Genomic DNA, 6608 nt, shown 5'->3' with positions numbered 1-6608 from the left:
GCATTGAGTTGGTAGACCTGTTGTCCGCAGCAAGCCGTGGGTAGACCTGGTGTCCGCAGCATGCCCTGGGTAGACCTGGTGTCCGCAGCTTGGTAGACCTGTTGCCCGTTTCATGGCTGGGTAGACCTGTTGTCCGCAGCAAGCCGTGGGTAGACCTGGTGTCCGCAGCATTGAGTGAGTAGACCTGTTGCCCGTTTCATGGCTGGGTAGACCTGGTGTCCGCAGCAAGCCGTGAGTAGACCTGTTGCCCGTTTCATGGCTGGGTAGACCTGGTGTCCGCAGCATGCCCTGGGTAGACCTGGTGTCCGCAGCTTGGTAGACCTGTTGCCCGTTTCATGGCTGGGTAGACCTGTTGTCCGCAGCAAGCCGTGGGTAGACCTGGTGTCCGCAGCTTGGTAGACCTGTTGCCCGTTTCATGGCTGGGTAGACCTGTTGTCCGCAGCATTGAGTTGGTAGACCTGTTGTCCGCAGCAAGCCGTGGGTAGACCTGGTGTCCGCAGCATGCCCTGGGTAGACCTGGTGTCCGCAGCTTGGTAGACCTGTTGCCCGATTCATGCCTGGGTAGACCTGGTGTCCGCAGCAAGCCGTGGGTAGACCTGGTGTCCGCAGCATGCCCTGGGTAGACCTGGTGTCCGCAGCTTGGTAGACCTGTTGCCCGTTTCATGGCTGGGTAGACCTGGTGTCCGCAGCAAGCCGTGAGTAGACCTGTTGCCCGATTCATGGCTGGGTAGACCTGTTGTCCGCAGCATGCCCTGGGTAGACCTGGTGTCCGCAGCTTGGTAGACCTATTGCCCGTTTCATGGCTGGGTAGACCTGGTGTCCGCAGCAAGCCGTGAGTAGACCTGTTGCCCGTTTCATGGCTGGGTAGACCTGGTGTCCGCAGCATGCCCTGGGTAGACCTGGTGTCCGCAGCTTGGTAGACCTGTTGCCCGTTTCAAGGCTGGGTAGACCTGGTGTCCGCAGCTTGGTAGACCTGTTGCCCGTTTCATGGCTGGGTAGACCTGTTGTCCGCAGCTTGGTAGACCTGTTGCCCGTTTCATGGCTGGGTAGACCTGGTGTCCGCAGCATGCCCTGGGTAGACCTGGTGTCCGCAGCTTGGTAGACCTGTTGCCCGTTTCATGGCTGGGTAGACCTGTTGTCCGCAGCAAGCCGTGAGTAGACCGGTTGCCCGTTTCATGGCTGGGTAGACCTGTTGTCCGCAGCATGCCCTGGGTAGACCTGGTGTCCGCAGCTTGGTAGACCTGTTGCCCGTTTCATGGCTGGGTAGACCTGTTGTCCGCAGCATTGAGTGGGTAGACCTGTTGCCCGTTTCATGGCTGGGTAGACCTGGTGTCCGCAGCAAGCCGTGGGTAGACCTGGTGTCCGCAGCTTGGTAGACCTGTTGCCCGTTTCATGGCTGGGTAGACCTGTTGTCCGCAGCATTGAGTTGGTAGACCTGGTGTCCGCTGCATACCCTGGGTAGACCTGGTGTCCGCAGCTTGGTAGACCTGTTGCCCGTTTCATGGCTGGGTAGACCTGTTGTCCGCAGCATTGAGTTGGTAGACCTGTTGCCCGTTTCATGGCTGGGTAGACCTGTTGTCCGCAGCTTGGTAGACCTGTTGCCCGATTCATGGCTGGGTAGACCTGGTGTCCGCAGCAAGCCGTGAGTAGACCTGTTGCCCGTTTCATGGCTGGGTAGACCTGTTGTCCGCAGCAAGCCGTGGGTAGACCTGGTGTCCGCAGCTTGGTAGACCTGTTGCCCGTTTCATGGCTGGGTAGACCTGTTGTCCGCAGCAAGCCGTGGGTAGACCTGGTGTCCGCAGCTTGGTAGACCTGTTGCCCGATTCATGCCTGGGTAGACCTGTTGTCCGCAGCAAGCCGTGGGTAGACCTGGTGTCCGCAGCTTGGTAGACCTGTTGCCCGTTTCATGGCTGGGTAGACCTGTTGTCCGCAGCATTGAGTTGGTAGACCTGTTGCCCGTTTCATGGCTGGGTAGACCTGGTGTCCGCAGCATTGAGTGAGTAGACCTGTTGCCCGTTTCATGGCTGGGTAGACCTGGTGTCCGCAGCAAGCCGTGAGTAGACCTGTTGCCCGTTTCATGGCTGGGTAGACCTGGTGTCCGCAGCATGCCCTGGGTAGACCTGGTGTCCGCAGCTTGGTAGACCTGTTGCCCGTTTCATGGCTGGGTAGACCTGGTGTCCGCAGCAAGCCGTGGGTAGACCTGGTGTCCGCAGCTTGGTAGACCTGTTGCCCGTTTCATGGCTGGGTAGACCTGTTGTCCGCAGCATTGAGTTGGTAGACCTGTTGTCCGCAGCAAGCCGTGGGTAGACCTGGTGTCCGCAGCATGCCCTGGGTAGACCTGGTGTCCGCAGCTTGGTAGACCTGTTGCCCGATTCATGCCTGGGTAGACCTGTTGTCCGCAGCAAGCCGTGGGTAGACCTGGTGTCCGCAGCATGCCCTGGGTAGACCTGGTGTCCGCAGCTTGGTAGACCTGTTGCCCGTTTCATGGCTGGGTAGACCTGGTGTCCGCAGCAAGCCGTGAGTAGACCTGTTGCCCGATTCATGGCTGGGTAGACCTGGTGTCCGCAGCATGCCCTTGGTAGACCTGGTGTCCGCAGCAAGCCGTGAGTAGACCTGTTGCCCGTTTCATGGCTGGGTAGACCTGGTGTCCGCAGCATGCCCTGGGTAGACCTGGTGTCCGCAGCTTGGTAGACCTGTTGCCCGTTTCAAGGCTGGGTAGACCTGGTGTCCGCAGCTTGGTAGACCTGTTGCCCGTTTCATGGCTGGGTAGACCTGGTGTCCGCAGCAAGCCGTGAGTAGACCTGTTGCCCGTTTCATGGCTGGGTAGACCTGGTGTCCGCAGCATGCCCTGGGTAGACCTGGTGTCCGCAGCTTGGTAGACCTGTTGCCCGTTTCATGCCTGGGTAGACCTGTTGTCCGCAGCAAGCCGTGGGTAGACCTGTTGCCCGTTTCATGGCTGGGTAGACCTGTTGTCCGCAGCATGCCCTGGGTAGACCTGGTGTCCGCAGCTTGGTAGACCTGTTGCCCGTTTCATGGCTGGGTAGACCTGTTGTCCGCAGCATTGAGTGGGTAGACCTGTTGCCCGTTTCATGGCTGGGTAGACCTGGTGTCCGCAGCAAGCCGTGGGTAGACCTGGTGTCCGCAGCTTGGTAGACCTGTTGCCCGTTTCATGGCTGGGTAGACCTGTTGTCCGCAGCATTGAGTTGGTAGACCTGGTGTCCGCTGCATACCCTGGGTAGACCTGGTGTCCGCAGCTTGGTAGACCTGTTGCCCGTTTCATGGCTGGGTAGACCTGTTGTCCGCAGCATTGAGTTGGTAGACCTGGTGTCCGCAGCATGCCCTGGGTAGACCTGGTGTCCGCAGCTTGGTAGACCTGTTGCCCGTTTCATGGCTGGGTAGACCTGGTGTCCGCAGCAAGCCGTGGGTAGACCTGGTGTCCGCAGCATGCCCTGGGTAGACCTGGTGTCCGCAGCTTGGTAGACCTGTTGCCCGTTTCATGGCTGGGTAGACCTGTTGTCCGCAGCAAGCCGTGGGTAGACCTGGTGTCCGCAGCATGCCCTGGGTAGACCTGGTGTCCGCAGCTTGGTAGACCTGTTGCCCGTTTCATGCCCTGGGTAGACCTGGTGTCCGCAGCTGGGTAGACCTGTTGTCCGCAGCAAGCCGTGGGTAGACCTGGTGTCCGCAGCATGCCCTGGGTAGACCTGTTGTCCGCAGCTTGGTAGACCTGTTGCCCGTTTCATGGCTGGGTAGACCTGTTGTCCGTAGCATTGAGTGGGTAGACCTGGTGTCCGCAGCATGCCCTGGGTAGACCTGGTGTCCGCAGCTTGGTAGACCTGTTGCCCGTTTCATGGCTGGGTAGACCTGGTGTCCGCAGCATTGAGTGGGTAGACCTGTTGCCCGTTTCATGGCTGGGTAGACCTGGTGTCCGCAGCAAGCCGTGGGTAGACCTGTTGTCCGCAGCATGCCGTGGGTAGACCTGGTGTCCGCAGCTTGGTAGACCTGTTGCCCGATTCATGCCTGGGTAGACCTGTTGTCCGCAGCAAGCCGTGGGTAGACCTGGTGTCCGCAGCATGCCCTGGGTAGACCTGTTGTCCGCAGCTTGGTCGACCTGTTGCCCGTTTCATGGCTGGGTAGACCTGTTGTCCGCAGCAAGCCGTCGGTAGACCTGTTGCCCGTTTCATGGCTGGTAGACCTGTTGTCCGCCGCCGGCCTGGAAGTACTCCAAGGGGTCGCTGTTTCTCGCTGCCTCCGGCTATGTCATCGTAGAAGGCGGCGTGCGCCACTGCGCCCCCTCGGTCACGTACATCGGTTCTCTTTCCGGCCTCCGCCGCTTCGGGCCCATCTGTCCGTATTATGGGAACGAGGTGACGGGCCGTATCCCCACAGGCTGTTGCCGTGCCTGTGTCCGTGGCGGAGAAGGGCGGACGCGCGTGCGGTCGCCAGGGCCAGAAGAACACCGCCGATGTCGGGGCGAGTCGCGTGGCTTCGTCCGGCTTCCCGTCTTACCCAGTTCGACTGGGACAGGTTAGCCCAGAGAGAGAGACCGATGCGATCCGAGAGCCGCTCCCCGGCCCAGGCGAGGCTGCGTGCTCAGTCGGGGGAGAAGCGAGAAAGCCCCCAGAGAGACCGATGCGATCCGAGAGCCGCTCCCCGGCCCAGGCCGAGGCTGCGGGTTCAGTCCGGGGGAGAAGCGAGAAAGCCCCCAGAGAGAGCGATGCGATCCGAGAGCCACCGCGCTCCCCCGGCCCAGGCGAGGCTGCGTTGTTCCAGGCGGGGGAGAAGCGAGAAAAAGGCCCAGAGAGAGGGCGAGAAAGCCGCGAGTGTGTCCCGCTCCGGCCCGGCTGCTGCCGGTTTCGTGACAACGGGGAGCCGGGCGCCCGCTCGCTCCCCCGGGGATGGTGGCGGGCGAGGCGGCGGCGCCTCGCCCCTTTTCTGCCCGGCCTTAAGCCGGGGCCCCGCCCGCTCGCCGGGTGCGGCATTTCTTCGGCTGTCGGTCCCGGTGCACGCTGGTGGCCGGCAGCCGGGGCTGGATTTCTGTGGGGCCGGCCCGGGGTTGTGTTGAGCCTGCCCGGGCTTTCCCTGGCCCCCCTCCCCGAGAGCCCCCCGGGCGTGGCTCGCTTGGCCGAGGTTGGCTGCGCCTCGTTTCCCGCTCCCGACCTGTGTTGCCAGAGTTGTGTCCGTATCGAAAGGGCAGCGGGGGACATGCAGTGGGGCGTGTGGCCTCGCCTCTCGGCTTCGCTTGCTTGCCTGCGAAGGGGGGCTCGGTGACGGGAGTGTCCGGCCCTGCCGTGTGTTGTTGAAGTCGTCCCCCTTCCTCGGCCCTAAGCCGGGGACCCGCGTGTAGCGGGCAGAATTTTTCCGGGGCGGCGGTCGGCCGCGGTGGCCGGCCGTGTCCCCCCCCCAGGACGGACCCCGCAACCCAACAGAGAGCGAGCGAGCGAGTGAGCCCCCGAGAGTGTGTCGTGGGCGGGGCGGCGGCGCCTCGCCCTTTCTCGGTATCGGCCGGGCGCGATCGAGGCACCGTGCCGGGGCGGCCCGTGGTGTCTGGCCTGCCCCGGCTGCCGTGGTTGCCGTTGCCGGCGGGGGCTGGGTTTTGCGAGCGGCTCCGTTCTTTTTTATTAAAGCGTGCCGGTGTGCGGGGCAGTGTGGGGGTGCCCGCCCGGCCTCCGTTCTTTTTCTCTCGCGGCCCTAAGCCGCGGCACCGAGAAGCGCGCGCTGACGAAGGGTCACGGGCCGCCACCGAAGCGAAAGCGAAAGGCGAGAGAGAAGGGCTGGCTGTGTTGGCGAGTGAGAAAAGAGACCGTATGTCCGGTGGTTGGAGGGGTTTTACGGGAGGAGTTGAGAGGCGCGTTCTCGCCCCCACCCCTGGCTCGTGACCCCCGTGGCTAGCACGGGTCGTGCGACGCATGGCGTGCTTTTTTTTTAGTTTTTTTTTTGGTGCGGTGGCTTGCCCTTCCCCCCGGCTTTTTTTCCGGGTGGGAAGCCGATCGCTGCGAGGCGGGCGAAAGCCGGTGGCCCGCGGCGTGGTCGGTGGCAGCTGCTCCGTTTTCCGTTGTCTTGCGGCCCGCGGGCGGGTGGCGGCACCCCCCGCTCTCTTCCTCTGCTGCGTGATCGATCCCGAAGGTTGCAAGCGGCCCGCCGGCGTCGGGGGCCTAGGGAGCGTCGGGGAGGCTCGGCGGCGCCAAGGGAGGGCCTCTCGGGGACGTGTCCCGCTCGCACGCATGTTGGAGCCCTGCTCCGTTGCCGTTGTCCCAGGAACCCGCGGCCGCGGGGGCTCCCCGTTGCCCCGCGGCTGCTTTTCTTTCTGTCCCCGTCCGATCGATGAGGCTTTTCGGGTCGCGTCGGAAAGGGCCCCCGGCGGGCCGGCTCCTCCGGGCGAAGTCTCGGTGGTGTCCGGTCCCTCGAGCAGGGCGGTCTCCTGTCCAATTCGCTTCCCGTCGCAGGCGAGGTGTCGCTCCTTCCGCTTGCCGGGGAAGGAACATCTTTACCGTCCCAGGCTGTGTGATGGCCGCGTGGCCCCGTGAGCACTCAAGGTGTCCTTAAAACCACGCGAGGTGCCGGCGCTGGCCCTGGTCCGAGTTTAGCGTCCCGTGGGTGCCGGCCGCGAG

Source organism: Sturnus vulgaris, unplaced genomic scaffold, assembly GCF_052056855.1.
Source record: "Sturnus vulgaris isolate bStuVul1 unplaced genomic scaffold, bStuVul1.hap1 Scaffold_182, whole genome shotgun sequence".
NCBI lineage: Eukaryota > Metazoa > Chordata > Aves > Passeriformes > Sturnidae > Sturnus > Sturnus vulgaris.
The sequence above is the reverse complement of the archived record's forward strand: the minus strand, read 5'-3'. Positions refer to the sequence as shown.